General features: G+C 46.0%; 1 protein-coding gene and 1 pseudogene across 1 annotated transcript in view; both read left to right on the top strand.

The window, feature by feature from the left end:
• Positions 1-2274: 2274 nt before the first annotated feature.
• On the top strand, positions 2275-2375 carry LOC130267983 (U2 spliceosomal RNA; annotated as a pseudogene).
• A 20775-nt stretch (positions 2376-23150) lies between these two features.
• CALD1 (caldesmon 1) overlaps positions 23151-25371 on the top strand; it is a 189771-nt gene continuing 187550 nt past the window's right edge. The window contains exon 1 of the mRNA XM_056517189.1: positions 23151-23271. The gene's annotated coding sequence lies outside the window, so the exon portion shown is untranslated. The remainder of the gene's footprint in view (positions 23272-25371) is intronic.

Below are 25371 nucleotides of genomic sequence, written 5' to 3'. Positions count from 1 at the left end.
ACATCACACGCTGCTCAGTGAGAAAGTAGGGGCACTATCCCGGAGATTGCAGATCCTGTGGATAGGGATGAGTTAATTTTTGCCATAATTCTTCTTTAAAGGGGTACTCCGGTGCCGCCACTGTGTTTTGAACATTTTGTAGGATGATGATGACGTCACGCCCCCTCCATTCATGTCTATGGGAGGGGGCGTGTTGGAGACACGCCCTCTCCCATAGACATGAATGGAGGGGGTGTGGCGTGATGTCACAAGGGGATGTGGCTGTGACATCATGACCACTGCAGCAGAAACCTGACATTTGATTAGAATGCCAGGTGCTGGAGGATATCACAGAGTGGTGGGGGGGATGGGGGCCAGAAGCGAGACCCCTGCGATCAGACATCTTATCCCCTATCCTTTGGCTAGGGGATAAAATGTCTAGCAGTGGAGGGTCCCTTTAATCTAAATTTTACTTGAGTACCCCTTTAAGGGTGGTCCTCTTCAAGAGGTGGTCTTTTAGAGTTGTTTCACTCTGAGAACCATTTCTAGGAGAAGACTCCATCTAGGAGACCAAAGTTTTAGTGATTCAATACATTGAGCATACTGGCTATTTTCTTTAAAGGAGTACTCTGGTGCAGACTATTCCTGCTCCGTCCTGTCCGGGCTGCAAAATAAATGAAAATAAACCATCTCTCACCTCCCTGGTTTCCCGCGGAGCGCCACTACAGCTGATCGGTCCTCCGGTCCATCTTCTTCATACTTCCATGTGAACGAAGCGTCACATGGCGCTCAGCCTATTATGGGCCGAGGCAGAACATCGCAGAAGCCGGCGATAGGCTGAGCGCCATGTGACGCTTCGTTCACACGGATGTATGAAGAAGATGGACCGGAGTACCGATCAACTGTAGTGGCGCTCCGCAGGAACCCAGGGAGGTGAGAGATGGTTTATTTTCATTTATTTTGCAGCCCGGGCAGGACGGAGCAGGAATACTCTGCACTAGAGTACTCCTTTAAGATGAGGATTCATCTGGAAGATGGTTTTTAATGCAAATTTGGGTTTCACCACATCTAAACTTAAAGGGGTACTCCACTGGAAAACATTCTTTTTTAAATGAACTGGTGCCAGAAAGGTTGTAAATTATTTCTATTTAAAAATCTTAATCCTTCCAGTACTTGTCAGCTGCTGTATGTTCCAGAGGAAGTTCTTTTCTTTTTGAATTTCCTTTCTGTCTGACCACAGTGCTCTCTGCTGACACCTCTGTCCATTTTAGGAACTGTCCAGAGTAGGAGAAAATCTGCATAGCAAACCTATCCTGCTCCGGACAGTTCCTAAAATGGACCGAGGTGTCAGCAGAGAGCACTGTGGTCAGACTGAAAGGAAATACAAAAAGAAAAGAACTTCCTCTAGAACATACAGCAGCTGATAAGTACTGGAAGGATCAAGATTTTAAAAGTAATTTACAAATCTGTTTAACTTTCTGGCACCAGTTGATTTAAATTTTTTTTTACAGGGGATTACCCCTTTAAACCTTCAGCTGGCCAGACACATAAGATACCTGTCGATTGCTCATTCAGTTGTCATCTATTTCTCTCTCTATCCCCCCATAAGAGAGAAGGGAGAAAGCTGCTGCCAGACACCTCTGGCTTATCTCTCAGTGAACAGTAGGATTGCGATGATGAAATCCACACCTTCTGTCTGGTGAGAGTCGGAAGGCCCCCATAGACATTACGGGGGAGATTTATCAAAACCTGTCCAGAGGAAAAGTTGCCCATAGCAACCAATCCGCTTGCTTCTTTCATTTTTAACAAGGCCTCTACAAAATGAAAGAAGCAATCTGATTGGTTGCTATGGGCAACTGGGCAACTTTTCCTCTGCACTGGTTTTGATAAATCTCCCCCAAAATGGTCAGCTGGTCCTAACAAAATCGTTGGGTTTGGCTGACATGTCTCTAATTTGTATGGCCAACTTTAGCCTCAATCCTAAAATATCTCAGTTGAGAGGAACACCCAAAATTGCATTGAAAAGTTTTCTTCTAGAAGAGTGGTCTACTCAAAGAGTAACAATCTGACATACAGAAATCAGATCTAGAAGGAGTGTTTACTTCTGAAGAAGGTGGTTGTTTGAAAATAACATATTTATATTTCTAATGGCCCAGGATTATTTACAGAGCCAGTTTTGTTACCACACCTTAACCCTACTGGTTACCAAGATCGGTGGGTCCCCAAGCCCTAAACCAAAGCCCAAAATATGTGTATGTATATAGGAAAAATGGTCTGGCTCTAATACTAGTTGTAATCGCTTCTCGGCCTTTTGGCTAAGATCAAGTGTCGTGTCTGTTTTTATCAGTTTCATGCCGGTGGTCCACACAGCACCGGAGTGGGGATGGGTGCTGCATGGTAGGGGGCAGGAGTACCAGGGCGTTCCGGGGCTGGTTCTGAGGAATCAGCTCGACGGCTGCCCCGATGTGACCTGTTTCCCTCCGGGTCTTGCCATGAGGCTGGGAGGGTCTAGAGCCTCATGGGGAGTGGGGACCCCGAGGTGCCGAAACTCAGTGGGAGTATTGGCACCATTAACTCTTTACCTTGTGGCACTCGCCTCTTGATTCCCGGTCTTCTGGTTAGGATCAGAGAATTTTTTATAGATCCGGGCAGTATATCTGCATACATTCACTTATTTATTTCTTTTTTGTTCACTGTATCACTTTTTGCATGTTGTGTGTCCACAGGATTGTTAGAATGCGGTAGCCCTTCTGGGTGTCCCTCCTTGTGGTCTAGGGGAGGTGTGTGTGGTCATTAGATTCCGCACCTCCCTGCAAAAACCCCGGGTACTCCTGCATGGGCAGGGTACCGACCGTTATCGGCTCTGTGGGCAGATACCTTGGCTAACGCCAAGGGGGATCCTGGGAGCATTTGTGGTCCCTTAGTAGCTTCGGCAAAAAGGGACATTGAACCTGGAACCTTGCAGTTACCTTTTGGCCCAGAGGAGAAGGGTAAGGTTTGTTGGGGGGGCCTCTCTCCTGTTGGAGAAGGGCTTGCGATAGACAGCATCCTTTGTGCACATTTTTTTAGTGTAACACGTTTGCACTTTTTCTTGCACTTTTGGTGATCCGAGAGCACATTCCTAGGCTCTTAGATAAAAACTAGTTGTGACAGCTCTTTGGATGACACTTGGACTAATGCCTAGGTGGATGCTAGGAGCATTGTGTGGTCTTCCTAGTAGCTTCGGCCAAAGGGGGAAACCCAGAACCTCTCACATGCCTTTTGGCCCAGAGGTGAAGGTTATGGTTTCTTTGGGGGGGGGGGGTCACACTTTTTTTTTTTTAAACTTGGGTGATTGAGCACATTCTTTGGCTCTTTAAAGCAAAATACAAAAAAAAAAAAACTAGGTTGTATCAGCAGGTCCAGATTAAAGGGGTACTCCGTCCCTAGACATCTTGTTACGCCGAGCGCTCCGGGTCCCCGCTCCTCCCCGGAGCGCTCGCTTCACTCCCCCCGCTGCAGCGCTCCGGTCACGTCCTCTGACCCGGGGCGCTGCGATTCCGCTGCCAGCCGGGATGCGATTCGCGATGCGGGTAGCGCCCGCTCGCGATGCGCACCCCGGCTCCCCTACCTGACTCGCTCTCCGTCTGTTCTGTCCCGGCGCGCGCGGCCCCGCTCCCTAGGGCGCGCGCGCGCCGGGTCTCTGCGATTTAAAGGGCCACTGCGCCGCTGATTGGCGCAGTGGTTCCAATTAGTGTGTTCACCTGTGCACTTCCCTATATCACCTCACTTCCCCTGCACTCCCTTGCCGGATCTTGTTGCCATTGTGCCAGTGAAAGCGTTCCTTGTGTGTTCCTAGCCTGTGTTCCAGACCTTCTGCCGTTGCCCCTGACTACGATCCTTGCTGCCTGCCCCGACCTTCTGCTACGTCCGACCTTGCTTCTGCCTACTCCCTTGTACCGCGCCTATCTTCAGCAGCCAGAGAGGTGAGCCGTTGCTAGTGGATACGACCTGGTCACTACCGCCGCAGCAAGACCATCCCGCTTTGCGGCGGGCTCTGGTGAAAACCAGTAGTGGCTTAGAACCGGTCCACTAGCACGGTCCACGCCAATCCCTCTCCGGCACAGAGGATCCACTACCTGCCAGCCGGCATCGTGACAGTAGATCCGGCCATGGATCCCGCTGAAGTTCCTCTGCCAGTTGTCGCTGACCTCACCACGGTGGTCGCCCAGCAGTCACAACAGATAGCGCAACAAGGCCAACAGCTGTCTCAACTGACCGTTATGCTACAACAGTTACTACCACAGCTTCAGCAGTCATCTCCTCCGCCAGCTCCTGCACCTCCTCCGCAGCGAGTGGCCGCTCCTGGGATACGCTTATCCTTGCCGGATAAATTTGATGGGGACTCTAAGTTTTGCCGTGGCTTTCTTTCCCAATGTTCCCTGCATCTGGAGATGATGTCGGACCTGTTTCCCACTGAAAGGTCTAAGGTGGCTTTCGTAGTCAGCCTTCTGTCCGGAAAAGCCCTGTCATGGGCCACACCGCTCTGGGACCGCAATGACCCCGTCACTGCCTCTGTACACTCCTTCTTCTCAGAAATCCGAAGTGTCTTTGAGGAACCTGCCCGAGCCTCTTCTGCTGAGACTGCCCTGTTGAACCTGGTCCAGGGTAATTCTTCCGTTGGCGAGTATGCCGTACAATTCCGTACTCTTGCTTCAGAATTGTCCTGGAATAATGAGGCCCTCTGCGCGACCTTCAAAAAAGGCCTATCCAGCAACATTAAAGATGTTCTGGCCGCACGAGAAATTCCTGCTAATCTACATGAACTTATTCACCTAGCCACTCGCATTGACATGCGTTTTTCCGAAAGGCGTCAGGAACTCCGCCAAGATATGGACTCTGTTCGCACGAGGCGTTTCTTCTCCTCGGCTCCTCTCTCCTCTGGTCCCCTGCAATCTGTTCCTGTGCCTCCCGCCGTGGAGGCTATGCAGGTCGACCGGTCTCGCCTGACACCTCAAGAGAGGACACGACGCCGTATGGAGAACCTCTGCCTGTACTGTGCTAGTACCGAACACTTCCTGAGGGATTGTCCTATCCGTCCTCCCCGCCTGGAAAGACGTACGCTGACTCCGCACAAAGGTGAGACAGTCCTTGATGTCTACTCTGCTTCTCCACGTCTTACTGTGCCTGTGCGGATGTCTGCCTCTGCCTTCTCCTTCTCTACAGTGGCCTTCTTGGACTCTGGATCTGCAGGAAATTTTATTTTGGCCTCTCTCGTCAACAGGTTCAACATCCCCGTGACCAGTCTCGCCAGACCCCTCTACATCAATTGTGTAAATAATGAAAGATTGGACTGTACCATACGTTTCCGCACGGAGCCCCTTCTTATGAGCATCGGATCTCATCATGAGAGGATTGAACTTTTGGTCCTCCCCAATTGCACCTCGGAAATTCTCCTTGGACTTCCCTGGCTTCAACTTCATTCCCCAACCCTGGATTGGTCCACTGGGGAGATCAAGAGTTGGGGGTCCTCTTGTTCCAAGAACTGTCTAAAACCGGTTCCCAGTAACCCTTGCCGTAACTCTGTGGTTCCTCCAGTAACCGGTCTCCCTAAGGCCTATATGGACTTCGCGGATGTTTTCTGCAAAAAACAAGCTGAGACTCTACCTCCTCACAGGCCTTATGATTGCCCTATCGACCTCCTCCCGGGCACTACTCCACCCCGGGGCAGAATTTATCCTCTCTCTGCCCCAGAGACTCTTGCCATGTCCGAATACGTCCAGGAGAATCTTAAAAAGGGCTTTATCCGTAAATCCTCCTCTCCTGCCGGAGCCGGATTTTTCTTTGTGTCCAAAAAAGATGGCTCCCTACGTCCTTGCATTGACTACCGCGGTCTTAATAAAATCACGGTTAAGAACCGCTACCCCTTACCCCTCATCTCTGAACTCTTTGATCGCCTCCAAGGTGCCCACATCTTTACTAAATTGGACTTAAGAGGCGCCTATAACCTCATCCGCATCAGAGAGGGGGACGAGTGGAAAACGGCATTTAACACCAGAGATGGACACTTTGAGTATCTGGTCATGCCCTTTGGCCTGTGCAACGCCCCTGCCGTCTTCCAAGACTTTGTCAATGAAATTTTTCGTGATCTGTTATACTCTTGTGTTGTTGTATATCTGGACGATATCCTAATTTTTTCTGCCAATCTAGAAGAACACCGCCAGCATGTCCGTATGGTTCTTCAGAGACTTCGTGACAACCAACTCTATGCCAAAATTGAGAAATGTCTGTTTGAATGCCAATCTCTTCCTTTTCTAGGATATTTGGTCTCTGGCCAGGGACTACAGATGGATCCAGACAAACTTTCTGCCGTCTTAGATTGGCCACGCCCCTCCGGACTCCGTGCTATCCAACGCTTTTTGGGGTTCGCCAATTATTACAGGCAATTTATTCCACATTTTTCTACCATTGTGGCTCCTATCGTGGCTTTAACCAAAAAAAATGCTGATCCCAAGTCCTGGCCTCCTCAAGCAGAAGACGCCTTTAAACGACTCAAGTCTGCCTTTTCTTCGGCTCCCGTCCTCTCCAGACCTGACCCTTCCAAACCCTTCCTATTGGAGGTTGATGCCTCCTCAGTGGGAGCTGGAGCTGTTCTTCTACAAAAAAATTCTTCCGGGCATGCTGTCACTTGTGGTTTTTTCTCTAGGACCTTCTCTCCAGCGGAGAGGAACTACTCCATCGGGGATCGAGAGCTTCTAGCCATTAAATTAGCACTTGAGGAATGGAGGCATCTGTTGGAGGGATCAAGTTCTCCTGTTATTATCTACACCGACCACAAGAACCTCTCCTACCTCCAGTCTGCCCAACGGCTGAATCCTCGCCAGGCCCGGTGGTCTCTGTTCTTTGCCCGATTTAATTTTGAGATTCACTTTCGTCCTGCCGATAAGAACATTAGGGCCGATGCTCTCTCTCGTTCCTCGGATGCCTCAGAAGTTGAACTCTCTCCGCAACACATCATTCCACCTGACTGCCTGATCTCCACTTCTCCTGCCTCCATCAGGCAGACTCCTCCAGGAAAGACCTTTGTTTCTCCTCGCCAACGCCTCGGAATCCTCAAATGGGGTCACTCCTCCCATCTCGCAGGTCATGCGGGTATCAAGAAATCTGTGCAACTCATCTCCCGCTTCTATTGGTGGCCGACTCTGGAGACGGATGTTGTGGACTTTGTGCGAGCCTGCACTATCTGTGCCCGGGATAAGACTCCTCGCCAGAAGCCCGCTGGTTTTCTTCATCCTCTGCCTGTCCCCGAACAGCCTTGGTCTCTGATTGGTATGGATTTTATTACTGATTTACCCCCTTCCCGTGGCAACACTGTTATTTGGGTGGTCGTTGATCGATTCTCCAAAATGGCACATTTCATCCCTCTTCCTGGTCTTCCTTCTGCGCCTCAGTTGGCTAAACAATTTTTTGTACACATTTTTCGTCTTCACGGGTTGCCTACGCAGATTGTCTCGGATAGAGGCGTCCAATTCGTGTCTAAATTCTGGAGGGCTCTCTGTAAACAACTCAAGATTAAATTAAATTTTTCTTCTGCATATCATCCCCAGTCCAATGGACAAGTAGAAAGAATTAACCAGATCTTGGGTGATTATTTGCGACATTTTGTTTCCTCCCGCCAGGATGACTGGGCAGATCTCCTCCCATGGGCCGAATTCTCGTATAACTTCAGGGTCTCTGAGTCTTCCTCCAAATCCCCATTTTTCGTGGTGTACGGCCGTCACCCTCTTCCCCCCCTCCCTACTCCCTTGCCCTCTGGTCTGCCCGCTGTGGATGAAATTTCTCGTGACCTTTCCATCATATGGAGAGAGACCCAAAATTCTCTCTTACAGGCTTCATGAAGAAGTTCGCGGATAAGAAAAGAAGAGCCCCTCCCGTTTTTTCCCCTGGAGACAAGGTATGGCTCTCCGCTAAATATGTCCGCTTCCGTGTCCCTAGCTACAAGTTGGGACCACGCTATCTTGGTCCTTTCAAAATTTTGTGTCAAATTAACCCTGTCTCTTATAAACTTCTTCTTCCTCCTTCTCTTCGTATCCCTAATGCCTTTCACGTCTCTCTTCTCAAACCACTCATCCTCAACCGTTTTTCTCCCAAATCTGTTCCTCCCACTCCTGTTTCCGGCTCCTCGGACATCTTCTCGGTCAAAGAAATCTTAGCTGCCAAAAAGGTCAGAGGGAAAAATTTTTTTTTAGTGGACTGGGAGGGTTGTGGTCCTGAAGAGAGATCCTGGGAACCTGAGGACAACATCCTAGACAAAAGTCTGCTCCTCAGGTTCTCAGGCTCTAAGAAGAGGGGGAGACCCAAGGGGGGGGGGTACTGTTACGCCGAGCGCTCCGGGTCCCCGCTCCTCCCCGGAGCGCTCGCTTCACTCCCCCCGCTGCAGCGCTCCGGTCACGTCCTCTGACCCGGGGCGCTGCGATTCCGCTGCCAGCCGGGATGCGATTCGCGATGCGGGTAGCGCCCGCTCGCGATGCGCACCCCGGCTCCCCTACCTGACTCGCTCTCCGTCTGTTCTGTCCCGGCGCGCGCGGCCCCGCTCCCTAGGGCGCGCGCGCGCCGGGTCTCTGCGATTTAAAGGGCCACTGCGCCGCTGATTGGCGCAGTGGTTCCAATTAGTGTGTTCACCTGTGCACTTCCCTATATCACCTCACTTCCCCTGCACTCCCTTGCCGGATCTTGTTGCCATTGTGCCAGTGAAAGCGTTCCTTGTGTGTTCCTAGCCTGTGTTCCAGACCTTCTGCCGTTGCCCCTGACTACGATCCTTGCTGCCTGCCCCGACCTTCTGCTACGTCCGACCTTGCTTCTGCCTACTCCCTTGTACCGCGCCTATCTTCAGCAGCCAGAGAGGTGAGCCGTTGCTAGTGGATACGACCTGGTCACTACCGCCGCAGCAAGACCATCCCGCTTTGCGGCGGGCTCTGGTGAAAACCAGTAGTGGCTTAGAACCGGTCCACTAGCACGGTCCACGCCAATCCCTCTCCGGCACAGAGGATCCACTACCTGCCAGCCGGCATCGTGACACATCTTATCCCCTATCCAAAGGGGATAAGATGTCTGATTGCGGGGGTCCCACCGCTGGGGACCCTTGCAAACTTGGCTGCGGCACCCCAGACATCCGGTGCGTGGAGCAAACTTCGCTCCGTGCTGGATGACTTGCGGTGCGGGGAGGAGGCTCGTGATGTCACGGCCACACCCACTCAACGCAAGTCTATGGGAGGGGGCGTGGGTCCTCCCCCTACAATTTGATCATATGTAGCAACACTTCTGAATCCATAGTTGTCCGCCCAGTCAAAAAGTCTGGATTTTGATGGCTCTGCCCACTCTCGTTTTTAGGATCTGTGATGGAACTCCTGTTGCAAAATAACTTTTTTCTTATTTTTTTTTATCTAAAGGCAGAATACATCAGTTTATCAGAATTAATTCTTCCCTTTTATTTTTTACCACAGTAATGATCATCAAAAAATATTTTTACTAAGAACAATTAGGAGGAAAGAGAAGAGGTGGAATTTGCAGACAAAACAAGAAAGTAACTACAGAGAAAATCACTGGATTTGGCCAAGTTAATTCATTGGCAGACGCCTCGCTATGACATCATCTCTCGTCATTTTAGGATTGAAGTCTGTTTCCTCCATCGCAGGACAAAACCACATTTTCATATAATCGGTTATAAACGTTCCAACACTTTGAGGTTGAGACTGTTTTGAAGTACAATGTGTTTTTGGACTCCACCTAACCATACCTCCAATATGTATCATTTAGGAGTTTGTAGACACTGGTCAGTAGATTGACAGCATGTTGGCCCGTCTCGAAGATGACGAACGAACCAATCAGTCATGAGGACTATTGAACCCAAAATATGGCCAACTCAGCATTCCCATCCGCCAACCCTAGAATATTAAATGTCAGTCTTTAGCCAAAAACTAAAAACTCAATTTTGACTGGAGATCCTTTCTCCCAAATCCCAAAGTTTTCCATTCCAAGAGTTTGCCACTTTTAAGAAAAAGTTGTTTGTTTTGGCTTTCTAAGACAGTGGTTATGAGGCTGGAGTTACTGTAGGTGCCACACCACATCTAATGCAGCCTGCCCCCCCCCCCCCCCCAAAAAAAAAAAATGCTTAAAGGAGTACTCCACTGGGAAAAAAATTTTTTTATCAACTGGTGCCAAAAAAACAGATTTGTAAATTACTTCTATTAAAAATATTAATCCTTCCAGTACTTATCAGCTGCTTTATGCTCCACAGGAAGTTATTTTTCTGTCAGACCACAGTGCTCTCTGCTGACACCTCTGTCCATGTCAGGAACTGTCCAGAGCAGGATAGGTTTGCTATGGGGATATGCTCCTACTCTGGACAGTTCCTAAAATGGACAGAGGTGTCAGCAGAGAGCACTGTGGTCAGACAGAAAAGAAATTCACAAAGAAAAGAACTTCCTCTGGAGCATTTAGCAGCTGATAAGTACTGGAAGGATTAAGATATTAAAATATTATTAGATTTAATAGAAGTAATTTACAAATTTGTTTAACTTTCTGGGACCAGTTGATTTAAAAAAATATAGTTTCCAGCGGAGTACCCCTTTAAGTCCGGGGCTGATGTCAGCACCAGGCAAACTAAAAGGGGTACTCCACCCCTAGATATCGTATCGGGATAAGATATCTGATCGGTTCGCTCCGAGCACCGGATGTCTGGGGTGCCGCAGCCGAGATCGCAGGGGTCCCCAGCGGCAGGACCCCCGAAATCAGACATCTTATCCCCTATCGTTTGGATAGGGGATGAGATGTCTAGGGACGGAGTACCCCTTTAAATAGATGCCAAGGCTGTCTGGCCTTCAGGAACCCATTGTAAGGCAGATGCCCAAGGCCTGATGAGCCAAGCATAGATATACAAGTGGCTTACTATGATCCTGCCATCGAAGAGTAATATTGACGTTAGCCATACTTGGCCACGTTATACTGTACCTGAAGGAAACATGAGTATCACCCGGCTAAAACAGCCTTATTTACTTGTGGTGACCCCATTAACCCACCTCAACCAAAAGAGGGGATCTTGAGCAAGAAATCCCTGGGAAGTTGATTTGGTGGGTCAAAGTGTTCTTACTGTGTAAAAGTTCTTACAAGGTGAATCCCTATATGGCAATAACTAGAAACTTCTTTGGTGTTTTTGGATCTCCTGACACTCCTAAGGCACCCATCCTCCTGTTGGCATGTCAAATGCTAATTCATACAACATCTACTGATTTCATGGATTGGCTAAGTGTGCATGTCAGCGGGTAGAAGAGAAAGATGCGGCCATATACCTTCAAGAAAAACAAAAAGGATGGATTGATAAAAGTTGACCTGTCCGATCCTGCTTTTCCTCAGTGTCATTTCTTGGTAGAGTTGGGAGAACCCATACATATTGGCAAATTCAACCACATGTGTATGGGGGGGTTAATTTGCATTGGGATTTCCAAAAACCTTACTAAATATGTTCTGTAGAACATTAGCGTAACCATGTTTTTGGACACTTTTGACGGCAACATGTCAATTTCTTGTCAGGTTATGATTCTTTGTCTATACTCTATTATTGTAGACTTTTGAGACTTTTTTTTCCATTTAGAATTTTCCATTTGTTAATCATTAAATGTATCCGACGGCCACCCCAGAGATGACCTGAACAAATAATGGATATCCTTGAATCACTGTCTGGATTTCACCTACACAACGTCAACAAATTCCCAACACTATAATAACTTGAGGCGTGGAAATTTTCTGCCAAAGAGGAACCTATTCTAGACGGAGCAGGGAGCAAGGAGATAATCTTTTTCTATTCACTCATCTTAGGGCTCATCCAGTTCTATCCTCCTAGGGTCGTTGTTCGCCAGATTTCTAGGATTTCCTTAATTAACCTGCAATCAATCCATTAATTTTCCTACAGATCAGCAAGTGTTTTGGCACGTCGAGGGGGCTCAGATGTATCATTTGGCCGGCCAAGACCCAGCTGGAAAGCATTGCAGTCACAAATGATATTCAGAACTTGTTCTCACTCAATAATTTTCTCTTGTCAGGTGTAGCCTCACTGGCTGTGAACTAGTACAAGTTTTTTTTTTTTTTTTTTTACCATTCATCATTGATGGACAGTTCCTTGTTCTTTAAAAAGTCATAAAGAAATTAAAGGGGTACTCCGCCCCTAGACATCTTATCCCTCATTTAAAGGATAGGGGATAAGATGTCTGATCATGGAGGTCCTGACGCTGGTGACTACCACGATCTTGGCTGCAGGGAGCGAACTCCGCTCCGTGCTGGATGACTGGCGATGCAGGGCAGAGGCTTGTGACGGCGAGGCCACGCCCCCTCAATGCAAGTCTATTGGAGGGGCGTGTCCGGCACTCTAAACAAATGTCGGGTGCAGCAGGAAGATCATGGGTGGTTCCCAGCACGGGACCCCCATGGTCAGATGTCTTATCCCCTATCCTTTGGATAGGGGATAAGATGTCTAGGGGTGGAGAACTCCTTTAAATAGGTTATCCACCTTAGGGTAACTTTAGTACTTACCTGCCAGACAGTAATGGACATGCTTAGGAAGGATCTGTGTTTATCTTGGGGCTAAATGGCTCCACCATAATGCTGCTGCCTTCTTTTTGTAAAATGACTATTTCCTATTTGAGTTCCCTACCTCCATCTACAAGTTCCAGGATCCCTTGTTTGTTAGTGTGAGATCACTTTTCTCCCTTCCACACATCAGCCACCCCACCCATTGAAGCACACCTGGGACAATTCCCTGCAGTCTTGTGGAGAATGATCTCCCTCTCACCCTGCAGTCGCTCCTCCCATTGAAACACAGATAGGCTCCCTGTAATGTCTGTTTATTTTTTTTTATTTTTCTGTTTAAGTGTGTATTCATACACTAGTATCTTCAGAGCAGTTTGCTATTCTCACTGGACAGGGAATAGTTAATGCTCTGAACAAATGAGAACTCTGGTGTGCAATTTTAACCAGAGATCTCCTGCATTCTGGCTGCTGGTTATCAGTGCAATACACTTTGTCTGCTTGTGCAATATACTCTGCTATGATGTCTATTTGTGCAATATTCTGACAAAGTCTGCTTGAACATGCACCTTGTATTTATCTTGTGATATTTTATCTGAATTTTTAGCCATGGTTAAATAATTTTGTTTAGTAGATTTTAGTCTGTGTTTCATTAGTTGTTTTTTAGGATTGTATTTCCGTTCTACTATGTCGCTGTTCACACTGAGTCTTTTTGTATCCTTGTTCTGAGTTTTAGTAAAAAAAAGACATCCGTGTGACCTTTTTATGGGACTCTGGGGAATTGAGTTTTAGTACATGATATCTCCGTGCTCCTTGGTGGACTCTGGGAGATTGAGTTCTAGTATCAAGAAATTCCCATGTTTTCTGGAGGATTGAGTTTTTATTCCTGTTTGTCCAGGAGTCTATGTTGACTCATCCATTTCCCAGTCTTGTGTTCTGGACCTAGTCTGTTTGTTGGTTATCTGTGTTCAGTGTGCACACTGTTCTATATTTATGTCCTGTTTGGTTGATCTGGTCTTTGTTCATTGTACTTGTATCTGTTTGTGAACAGTGTCCTATGTTCCTGATCAGTTTGCCTGTTTATATTCTGAAGAAAAAAGAAAAAGTGTAAGTGCAGCTCACAATTAATAAATAACACTGACCGAGGTCAACTGGGCATGCAACTATACCACAGTTGCAAGAACTAGAAAATATGTATAGAACAAATGTTGCCCGGACCTTCCAAGGTAGTGTAATCAATTGTATAAAGAATATGGATTACTGGGTCGTACTCCAATGATAATTCAAATCAGAAAAAATAATAAAAATCAGAAAAAATAATAAAAATCTGGAAAAAAAAATAAAAAAAATAATACAAATAAATAAAAATAAAATACAAATGAAAATAAAATACAAATACATAACAAAATAATTATTTTGAATTATCATTGGAGTACAACCCAGTAATCCATATTCTTTATACAATTGATTACACTACCTTGGAAGGTCCGGGCAACATTTTTTCTATACTGTTTATATTCTGCCCTGTTAGTATTTATATCCTGTCTGGTATATCTGGTTGTCTGGTAGTTTTTCTGTTTCTGGCCTGTGACCGACTATATATGTATTTGTTTTTACGCCACTGCACTATAGCGCAGGTAGGGACTGGGCAAGTAGGCAGGGAGAGTGTATTTAGGGCTCTCTCCCTGTCCCCCAGTCGGTCATGAAACTCTCTTTCAACACCTGACTAATGATGTAAAGTCTCAGACCACACTGCAACCTGGGAAAACCATAAACGACACTGATTTTTTTTATGCAAAGATCACATAAGAATTGCGAGACCAGCCATCAAACACAGGTATAGACACTATATTATGAACTACAATTATTTTACAGGCCCTGTAGCATAATCAAATAAAAATAATTCCCGGAATACCCCTTTAATGGAGGGCTCGGCTGTGACTTCTTCTCATGAGTGGGATACATTTTAGTGGGATCTCATGCTTACGGGACCGCATATGCTGGGAGGGGGTAGCTAAAACCAGGCGCTTCTGTATCCCTGCCGTATGCGGCCCGTATGTAATGTATTTCATTGAGCCGACCGGAGTGGAACGCTGACTCCGGTCGGCTCATTTCTGCCCCATATGTGGTTTTCCCACCGGACCTAAAACCGTGGTAGACACGGTTTTAGGTCCGGTGAGAAAACCGTGTACGGGGCAAAAATTAGCCAACCGGAGTCAGCGTTTCACTCCGGTCGGCTCATTGAAATACATTACATACGGGCTACATACGGGAACGCCCGGTTTTAACTCCCCCAGCAGTATGCGGACCCGTATTGCCTAAAAGATCCTACATTTCTAGAGATGGTCATAAAGGAAAGTGGCTGGATTGGATTTGTGGCCTAGGGGAATGTATGCCTAGCAAGTGCAGAACTAAGAGACAGGTGGCCCTGGCAAAAGCCAGACCAGAAATGGAACAAACTGGTTTTGGTCCACTCCTAGTATGGGCAGCATGTAATCTGATCCTTTAGGTAAAATTCTTGTGCAAATCTACTACAATATAGTTGCTCTGTGAAGGCATGTTACATCTTTTTGCAGCAGAATGACTGAATTTGAAATATATCTGGTGCTTTTAAAGGGGTACTCCACCCCTAGACATCTTATCCGCGATCTCGACTGTGGCACCCCAGACATCTGGTGCATGGAGCAAGCTTTGCTCTGTGCTGGATGACTGGCGATGCAGGGAGGGAGCTCATGACGTCACGGCCATGCCCCCCCCATGCAAGTCTATGGGAGGGGGCGTGGCAGCCGTAATGTCCCCTTCCCATAGACTAGCATTGATGGGGCGTTCTGGCACCACTTGATTAAAAAAAATTGTTTCTCACCGGAGTACCCCTTTTAATGAAAGTTTGGGGGGTGGAGGGAAGAGCCTGATGAGATGTATCACAAAGTTTCTTATATTCACTTGTACTATTTCAACTTTAAGTTTCTTAAAACTCCAGCGACCATTTACAGGTTTGTTTAGTATAGGACCCCCAATCCTACAATTTCCCAAAAATAATTTCCATTCCATATAAATTAGGCTGTTGGGTTCTTATCAAACAGTGAATTACATTTTGTTCTTTTTTATCGTAACACAACTTTTCTTAAAAGCTTTCTTCAAACACCAGCAGAATTGAACAACATTTTGATGGCTGTTTTCTTTTTCGAAGCAGTAATCCCAGAGAGATTTTAAGGAATGTCTTAAATTGTTTGTTATGGCACTAAACCGACTGTAAAAATGTGTGTGATTTCCTTGCGTTAGACATAAAAGAAGCTCTCCAGATATTAAGTCACAAGGGTTTCCTGTATGTCCATTTATCAATCTAGAGAGGATTCCAGGGTATAAAGATTCCAGGTGCGGCGCTGCCTTATCTTCAGATGTTCTTCGCTACCTAAGAAAACCATGGCTCCAGATGAGGTCTTGAAGATTCATGGAAATATTGCTTCAATTTGATGAAGCTGAATATACATGGACCCTATTGCAGGCCTCAAAATGCTTTGGTAAAGCCAACCAGAGTAGAAGGGTGTGATGCTTCTTTGCTCTTCCCATCCACAATTCTACCTTGTTTGCTTAAATGGGCACTGTCATTAAACATTGATTCCTTATGCCAAATAAACAACTTTTGTAATTGGCTTCCATTAAAGGGGTGCTCTGATGCAAAACATCTTATCCCCTATCAAAACGATAAGGGATAAGATGTTAGATCGCAGGGTCGTGTTAGTGATTGTTACCCAGGAGGTATCAGTGACCTATGGACTCCTTGCTAGTCTCCCCATATAAGCCCTGGGTGGAACTAGTTCTCTCTCTTGTTGCTGAGGTCCAGGGCAGTGAAGTCGAGTCCTAGTGTCTGTGTCCAGAACATTGGAGGCCTCAAGCCCAGTCAAGTGCAAGTATGCTAAACCTGCAATAATTGTCAGTCATCAGTCAAGTCTTCTGTCTAGTCAACGGGGCCTGCACTAAAATACCCAGTCCTACTACAAGTCCCAGCGAGCCTGCAAGGTCTCTGAGTCACTGGTCACCTCCTTGGGCCCTGGCTGAATTGCATAGACTTTACCAACTGTCTACCCTCAGTAAAGTTACCGTTATCCGTAACTTGGAGTCGGAGTCATTATTTCCCGCGTGCCTAGCCAAGGATCCAGCTGTATACCTTCAGGTGGTTATAGTCTAAATCACACCCTGGCGTCACGAATACAAGGGGTTAATACCATCCGCCCCCAGGGAAACAACATCTGCCCTCATCACACCCCGCTACGACATCAAGCTGGGAGTCCTGTTATTAGCTCAGTCCTTATACTGAGCTCTGACTCCTCTCTGATGTTCTACTATATCTGTTCCCTTAATATGCGTCCAAAAACACAAAGCAAGGAAAAATGGCACAGCGCCCCCCCCTAAGTAATTTAGGTGGCATCATATTGTGACCTCAACATGTGTATGTATGTATATATGTACAGTAAGTATGTATGTATGATATGAGGACGGAATATGAGGACGGAATAGGAGGACGGGACGTGAGGACGGGACGTGAGGACGGGACGTGAGGTCGGGACGTGAGGTCGGGACGTGAGGTCGGGACGTGAGGTCGGGACGTGAGGTCGGGACGTGAGGACGGGACGTGAGGATGGGACGTGAGGTCGGGACGTGAGGACGGGACGTGAGGTCGGGACGTGAGGTCGGGACGTGAGGTCAGGATATGGGATCAGGATATGAGGAGTTGATATGAGGTAGAGGTAGAAAGACCAGGGCTACTCAGAGAAGATTGTACGATTGGTTGCATAATCTTTTCTTTTTTTACATTTTTTTTATATTTTTTGTATTAATTAAAAAATACTTTTTGATAAATTCATAAGTGACATTTTTTCATTTGGTTTAGCTCATCCAGTGATAGTACTATCAACATCCCAGCTGTATACAACACATTGGCGGTGTTATCCGTTGTCACCACAATTCGCGATTTATTACGTCCCACTTTGCTAGGGAGAAACTGGACGCAAAATTCTTTAGTCTCGTGAAGTCTTATGAGGCATTTCCAGTTTAAAGTTATTTGCTGTATAGTGATCAGTTCTGCAATTTTCTAACATACTTTATGTTTCAATTTGTCACTCCTTATAAGACCTCTACTTGCTGTCAGTGAATGGAAACCTTCTTGTCTAATGTCACAAAGCAATGCTGGGAGTTGTAGTTTTATTACAGTTGGAGGAACTCTAGTTGGGAAGCACTGGTCTATGATGTGATCCCCAACCTGTGGTTCTCCAGCGTTTTAGAAACTACAACTCCCAGCTTACGAGGACAGCCTTTGTCTGTATAGGCATACTGGGAGTTGTAGTTTTGCAACCAGCTGTTGATAAACTACAACTCCCAGCATACCTGGACAACCAAAACAACAACTCCTAGCATGCCTGGTCAGCCAAAGGCTGTCCAGGCATGCTAGGAGTTGTTGTTTTGGCTGTCCAGGAATGCTGGGAGCTGTAGTTTGGCAACAGCTGGAAAAGCAGGGTGCCTACAGCTGTTGCAAAACTACAATGTCCAGCATTGTCTGGACAGCCAACGACTGCCTGAGCATGCTGGGAGTTGTGGTTTTGCAACAGCTGGCAGGCCATGGGTGGGAGATTACGATCAAACTGACCATATGATAAGCTTATTAGGTCCCTGGGTGCTTATGGAGCAAAACCTTGGCAGCAGTCTGAACAGAGCCTTAAAGGGGAGTATATATATATATAGATAGATAGATATCCAAAGCCACCACACTACCTGGATATGTTCTCTGTAAATCACCCTGCCTGATATGCATGGCTTCTGTGGCCCCTGTGGTCTTCTCTGGCTGCTTGCCATTCTTTGCCATCCTTCCCTCCCCTTGCCTACATCTCCAAGCAATCACTGCAGCTCTGCAAGCCAGCTCCCTCTCTGAGAGCAGCCCCCACCTCCTGCTATGAGCAGCAGAGAGAAGTTCAGTGTGTGATTGGCTGAAACAACACATGCCTCCCAGTTCTCAGCACTAAAGGGAGAATGACTCATCAGTGCAGAAACCACATGGTCTGTGTCTCTCAGGAGGGTGGGGGCTGCTTTCAGAGAGGGATTGTTGGAGAAAAACAGAGTGGATGGCTGGATGATGTCATTGCCTCACTTCATGCATGTAAGTGACAACCAAAGAGGGGAAACTGCTCTATATAGCTAATGAATGATATTTAGATAATTTAGTAGGTTCTTGAGATGAGATATGGGTTTAGTTTCCCAGAGTTTCCCTTTAAGAAGCCCAAACACTTGGATAAACGTTCAGCTATCTCTTCTATTCACCCCAGACCCATAAACATTCGGCCTGGCCACACTTTCTTGTATTCTGAATGTGGAGAGGCAACATTAGCCGCTGCCAGAAACTTCACGAAATTGATCTTCTGTCAGTGTTTCTCAATCAGTGCGCCTCCAGTTGTTGCAGAACTACAACTCCCAGCCTTTGGCTATCCGGGCATGCTTGGAGTTGTATTTTTGCAACAACTGGAGGCATAGTGGTTGGGCAACGTTGCATTAGACAGGTCATCTCATGGAATACAATATACTAGAACATTAACTCCGACGGGTTTCGGACCTTCCAGGACCCTTAGTCATGTGCTGGATATTCTTTCTTCACTAGGGAAGTATTAGGCCTGTATACAAGAGAGTTCCAATTATCTTCCAGCAAGCAGAGAGCTTGATATAGAGAAAGAATTCACACGACCTATTAGAACAATTATACAGTAATGGTAGATTCCAATTCCAGGGATTAGAACATTCCATTGTTTTATTATACAGTCATTTAAATGATCGGTAATTAACATAATATAAACACCAATTGGCATAGATAGGTCGGCAGCTGTGCCAGCACTTCTTAGGATTGTCACGTTTATATTTATATTTAGGTCAGAGTTTTATTTTAAGAGGAATAACATCTCTGGCGCCGCTTATCTTTTGGCGAAAACCAAAGGGCCATGCAGGAACTGTCCATCCTGATGGATCTATGCCTTGCCTGTATGCAGCCCCTGGGCAAACATCTGCTAAGACAGTGTCTCCCAACCAGGGTGCCTCCAGCTGTTGTAAAACTACAACTCCCAGCATGCCCAGACAGCCGTTGGCTGTCCGGGCATGCTGGGAGTTGTAGTTTTGCAACAGCTGGAGGCATCCTGGTTGGGAGACACTGTGCTAAGATATGTCTGTGGACCAGGTTTTCCCCTCATAAGGCTATGTTCACACACTATGTTTTGAGCCTTATCTTCAATTTTGTAAAAAGAAAAATAATGGAATAAAAATGTAATATTTAAATTTTAGTCAAGTTTTTAATGAGGCTTAACCCCTTAAGGGGTTAATCCTATTCCAGGATTTTTTAGTGTAGTTCATTATAAAGTGTCTGTACCTGTGTTTCACGGTGGTCTCCCAATTTCTCTGTGATTTTTGCCCCGATGTTTATTTTTAATAGCATACAAAATGACTCGTCTCAGGTTTTCCCAGGTTGCAGTGCAGCCCGAGACATTACATCACTAGTCAGGTGTTCAGAGGGGTTTTAATGGGTGGAGCTACCGCTGGGTGGGAGGGAGATCATTCTGCAAGAATTGTAGTTTGGCAACAGCTGGAGGCACCCTGGTCAGAAAACACTGGTCTATTGAATGGAAGGGCTCACAGGTGGGTTTCAATGGGTGGTGTGGGAGGGAGAAAAGTGACCTAACACTTACAAACAAGGAACCATGGGACTTGTAGTTTGAAGGAACGAACTCCAACAGAAAATAGCCTCAGTTTTATTTTAATCTCACAACATAGCCATTAAGCCCCAAGACAAGCACAAATCCTTCCTAAGCATGTCCATTACTGTCTGGCAGGTAAGTACTAAAATCACCTTATGGTGGATAGCCGCTTTAAAGGGGTACTCCAGTGGAAAACTTTTTTTTTTTTTAAACAACTATTGCAAGAAAGTTAAACAGATTTGTACATTACTTCTATAAAAAAAAATCTTAATCCTTCCAGTACTTATCAGCTGTTATATGCTCCACAGGAAGTTCTTCTCTTTTTGAATTTCCTTTCTGTCTGACCACAGTGCTCTCTGCTGACACCTCTGTCCATTTTAGGAACTGTCCAGAGCAGGGGAGGTTTGCTATGGGGATTTGCTTCTACTCTGGACAGTTCCTAAAATGGACAGAAGTGTCAGCAGAGAGCACTGTGGTCAGACAGAAAGGAAATTCAAAAAGAAAAGAACTTCCTGTGGAGCATATAACAGCTGATAAGTACTGGAAGGATTACGATTTTAAATAGAAGTAAATTTACAAATCTGGTTAACTTTTTGACACCAGTGGTTCTTCCATTCTTTTTTTTTTTTTTTTTTTTTTAGAAAAAAAAGGTTTTCCAGTGGATTACCCCTTACTCCACTGGAAAACATTTATTTTTAAATCAACTGGTGCCAGAAAGTTAAACAGATTTGTAAATTACTTCTATTAAAAATTCTTAATCCTTCCAGTACTTATCAGCTGCTGTAAGCTCCACAGGAAGTTCTTTTCTTTTTGAATTTCCTTTCCTTCTGTCCACGGTGCTCTCTGCTGATACAGTTCTGTTCAGGAACTGTCCAGAGCAGGAACAAGGGTACACTGCAAAACATACCGCAAAAAATTCTGAGGGAAGGGTAGCCCTTTGCATTGGTGAACCAATCTATCAGTGTCAATGGAAAGCCATGAAAATGCTTATACGGGGAAAGAATGAGCATGCTCACCCAGCGCGTGCGCCATCGGCAGCACACATTGAGAAAGACACGTCCAATAAATGAAACTCGACCTTCATGTGAACTCAGCCTAAGGGTACGTTCAGACGAGCGGATTTACAGCGTATTTTACGCTGCGGATCCGCCGCTGAAGGACCTCTGTATGCTGCCTTTACATGTGCCTGCTGGGAGCGGCAATACGCCACTACGTGCAGACACACTGAAGCGGAGTGCAAGTCGCCGCGCATGCGCGGTGTACTCGCTCACATCGCGAGTCAGTGAGTCAGGCCGAGAGCTGCTGCGATGTGTGAGTATACTGCGCATGCGCGCGGCGACTCGCACATCGCAGTGTGTCCGATTGTAGTGACGTATTGCCGTTCCAAGAAGGCACATGTAAAGGCAGCATATAGAGGTCCTTCAGCGGAGGATCCGCGGAAAATCTGCTCGTCTGAACGTACCCTTAGAAGGGTTCCCTGGGTATAAGCTGATGTCCCGAAACCCCCAGTGATCAGCTATCGATCCCTGGGTTGAACAAGGCAGCAAGTGTTTCTACAGCACCCCTACAGGTGAAATGAAGCATTACACTGCATTCTTATTCCAAACAATGGGTTGCACACAGGCTTGCTAAGTCCTCCAGGGCAAGAGATGCTTCCCTTTTTTTTTTTTCCTTTAAAGCAACTGTTTTTAAGCCCCTTTAGCGCCAAATTATTCATCGCCATGCCATAACAATAGCAAACGCCTCTTCCTACATTATCCAGTCGTACACATCCACTCAATAAGAGGATTAAGCTTCATCCCGGGCCTCCCCAGATCGTGTAAACTCCCGTCATGCAAGTCCCTCACATCTGACAGATCAGCGTTTCCCAACCAGGGTGGCAAAACTACAACTCCCAGCATGCCGGGACAGCCGAAGGCTGTCCCGGCATGCTGGGAGTTGTAGTTTTGCAACAGCTGGAGGCATTGTGATATATATATATATATATATATATTTACATTGGAACCTACAGTAGTAGGACAGTGCTTCTTAAAACACACACCTATCGGGCCGGCAGCCAACACTACAACATCACAGCGCCGCGCTTCCGGGCAGACATGTCTTTCAAAGTGTCTCATTCAACTGTTCCAGAATCCTTCAAGCCGTTTCTTTTTTTTTTTTTTTTTTTTTTTTTTTTATATTTCCCAGCGAACATGTGTTTTTAATTTAAAACAAATTAACCCCCCCCCCCTCCGCTCCCCCCCCCCCCTTTTCCTCCATTTTCTCTTTTTCCTTCATAGACTTTGTCATTTAACTCTACGCATGACAACAAACTCCGGCACTGCTACATCTCAAATTTTTTTCTTTTATTATTTTTTTTCTTTCTTTATTTATCTCTTCTTGTTGCGGCCGATTTTTCTCAAGTCCCAACGTTCCACGAGACGATCGAAATGTATTATTTTTATTGTTTTATTTTATTTTTTTTACATATTTTTATTATTTATTTATTTATTTAATAAAAAAATTTTATGTTGTGCTTAAAAAGGGAGATTACGCTTTACGCTTTCTTCTGATCCGAAAGGATTTTTTTTTTTCTTACAGAGGGAAAGCATAACCAAAAAAGGATATGTTACTGGAATTGGCAGGCTGCGTAAATTTGGGTTTTTCTGATGAGTCCTGTCTCTGAGCATGCTTAGGGAATGACAAGCATTTTTTCTCTCGCCGAGGCGAAACCCAAATTTTTTTTTTCGCCTAGGAGCGACGCCATTGGCCGCCTATTAGAATATGCTGAGGAGGACAATGGCTTTTACTGGCTGCCAATGGTAAACATAAGGAATAAGGATTCATCTAGCTGCTTGACTTTTTTTTTTCTTTTTTTTTTTAGGCTTGGAAGGGGGCGGGGCTCAGGGAAAGTCTGCTGAGTTTAATTCAATAGAGCTGGGATCTAAGCAGCCCCTGCCTTTTTTTCTTTGCTTCTTTGCAAAGCAGCCAGTGACTTCCTTCCAGCTGCAAACTTTTCCTCGCAAAGGTAAGGGAGGGAGATAAAAAATAAAATAAATAAAAAACAACGGATATTGTTGTTTTTTGTTTTTTACTGTTGTTTTTGGGAATTTTTTCCGTGCACGATGTAGAATATTATTCGCTTTTTAAAAAAAAGTTTTATTCCACTTTAATATTTTGATATATATTTTGATGGCGAACGTTGGGATTTTTGTGCATTTGGATTTATTGGAATTTATGCTTGTGATATAGGATGTTGATTGTTTTTATTAATTTGATTGCTTCTGTGGGTGTCCTAATAGGTCTTGTGGCTCTCCAGCTGTTGCAAAAACTACACCTCCCATCTTGGAAGGTGTAGGGCAGGGCATGATGGGAGGTGTAGTTTTTGCAACAGCTGGAGGTTGGGGCATGATGGAAGTTGTAGTTTTGCAACCGCTCGGCGCGACAGGAGTTTTAGTATCCAGACAGCGTGGCATGATGGGAGTTGTAGTTTTTGGGGACAGCCAAGAGGCCCCAGGTTTGGGTATGATGGGAGTTGTAGTTTGGCAACAGCAGGGCATGACTGGAGTTTGTGCAACAACGTGACATGATGCCGTTTTGCGACAGCTGGAGATTTCCAGGTTGAGGCACGATAGGAGTTGTAGTTGTGCAACAGCAAGGCATGATGGGAGTTGTAGTTTTGTAACAACATGACATGATGGGAGTTGAAGTCCTCAAGTTGGGGCATGATGGGAGTATTTGTAATTGTGTAACAGCAGGGCATGATGGGAGTTGTAGTTTTGCAACAGCAGGGCATGACTGGAGTAACTGCAACAACATGACATGATGCAGTTTTGCAACAGCTGGAGGTTTCCAGGTTGGGGCACGATAGGAGTTGTAGTTGTGCAACAGCGCTGTATGATGGAGATTGTAGTTTTGCAACAGAAGGGCATGATGGGAGTTGTATTTTTGCAACAGCATGACATGATGGGAGTTGAAGTCCTCAGGTTGGGGCATGATGGGAGTAGTTGTAATTGTGTAACAGCAGGGCATGATAGGGGTTGTAGTTTTGCAACAGCTGGAGAGGTCCAGGTTAGTGCATGATGTCAGTTGTAGTTTTGCAAAAGTATGACATGATGGGAGTTGTTGTTTCGCTACAGCATGACATCATGGGAGTTGTTGTTTTACTAAAGCTGAAGAGGTCCAAGTTAGGGCATGATAGGAGTTGTAGTTTTACAACAACATGACATGATGGAAGTTGTAGTTTTTCAACCGCTGGAGGTCCCCAGGTTGGGACATGATGTCAGTTGTAGTTTTGCAACATGATATGATGGGAGTTGTAGTATTGCAACAGTTGGGGGTCCCCAGGTTGGGGCATGATAGTTTTGCTGAAGCGGTACAGGTTAGGGCAGGATGGGAGTTGTAGTTTTGCCACAGCACGATGGCTCGGTGGTTAGCACCATTGCCTTGTAGCACTAGGTTCAAATGCCACCAAGGACAACATCTGCAAGGAGTTTGTACGTTCTCCCCATATATTGTTTCCTCCCACGCTCCAAAACATCCTGATAGATGAATTTGGAAATTAAATTGTGAGTCCCAATGGGGACAGGGACCAATTTGGGCCATGACAAGCTCTGTACTGCGCTGTGGAATATGCTATATAAATAAAAGAATTATGATGGGAGTAGTAGTTTTGCAATAGCTAAAGGGCCACAGGATGGGGATCACCATCCTATGCAAAAGCAAGGATTTCTGCTGTCAGGGCATGATGGGAGTTGTAGTTCAGCAACAGGCAATAGCTACTAATTGCCCACTGGATACCCATTAATTTCAATGGGTGCAACCTAATGCTTCACTAGACACGGTGGCTACCTATGTACTTGGTGGCCACAGTGTCTACTACCTATGGCAGTGGCTTCAACCTGCGGACCTCCAGATGTTGCAAAACTACAACTCCCAGCATGCCAGGACAGCCGTTGGCTGTCCGGGCATGCTGGGAGTTGTAGTTTTGCAACATCTGGAGGTCCGCAGGTTGAGGACCACTGACCTATGGCGTATGTACTACCTATGTCCTATGTACTTTTTTTTTTTTAAAGGAACAGTACACCTTATAATGGTTGGCTTATAATAGTGCAGCAGGCTTATAACA

This window comes from Hyla sarda, chromosome 4 (genome assembly GCF_029499605.1).
Source record: "Hyla sarda isolate aHylSar1 chromosome 4, aHylSar1.hap1, whole genome shotgun sequence".
Lineage (NCBI taxonomy): Eukaryota > Metazoa > Chordata > Amphibia > Anura > Hylidae > Hyla > Hyla sarda.
The sequence above is the reverse complement of the archived record's forward strand: the minus strand, read 5'-3'. Positions and strand labels throughout refer to the sequence as shown.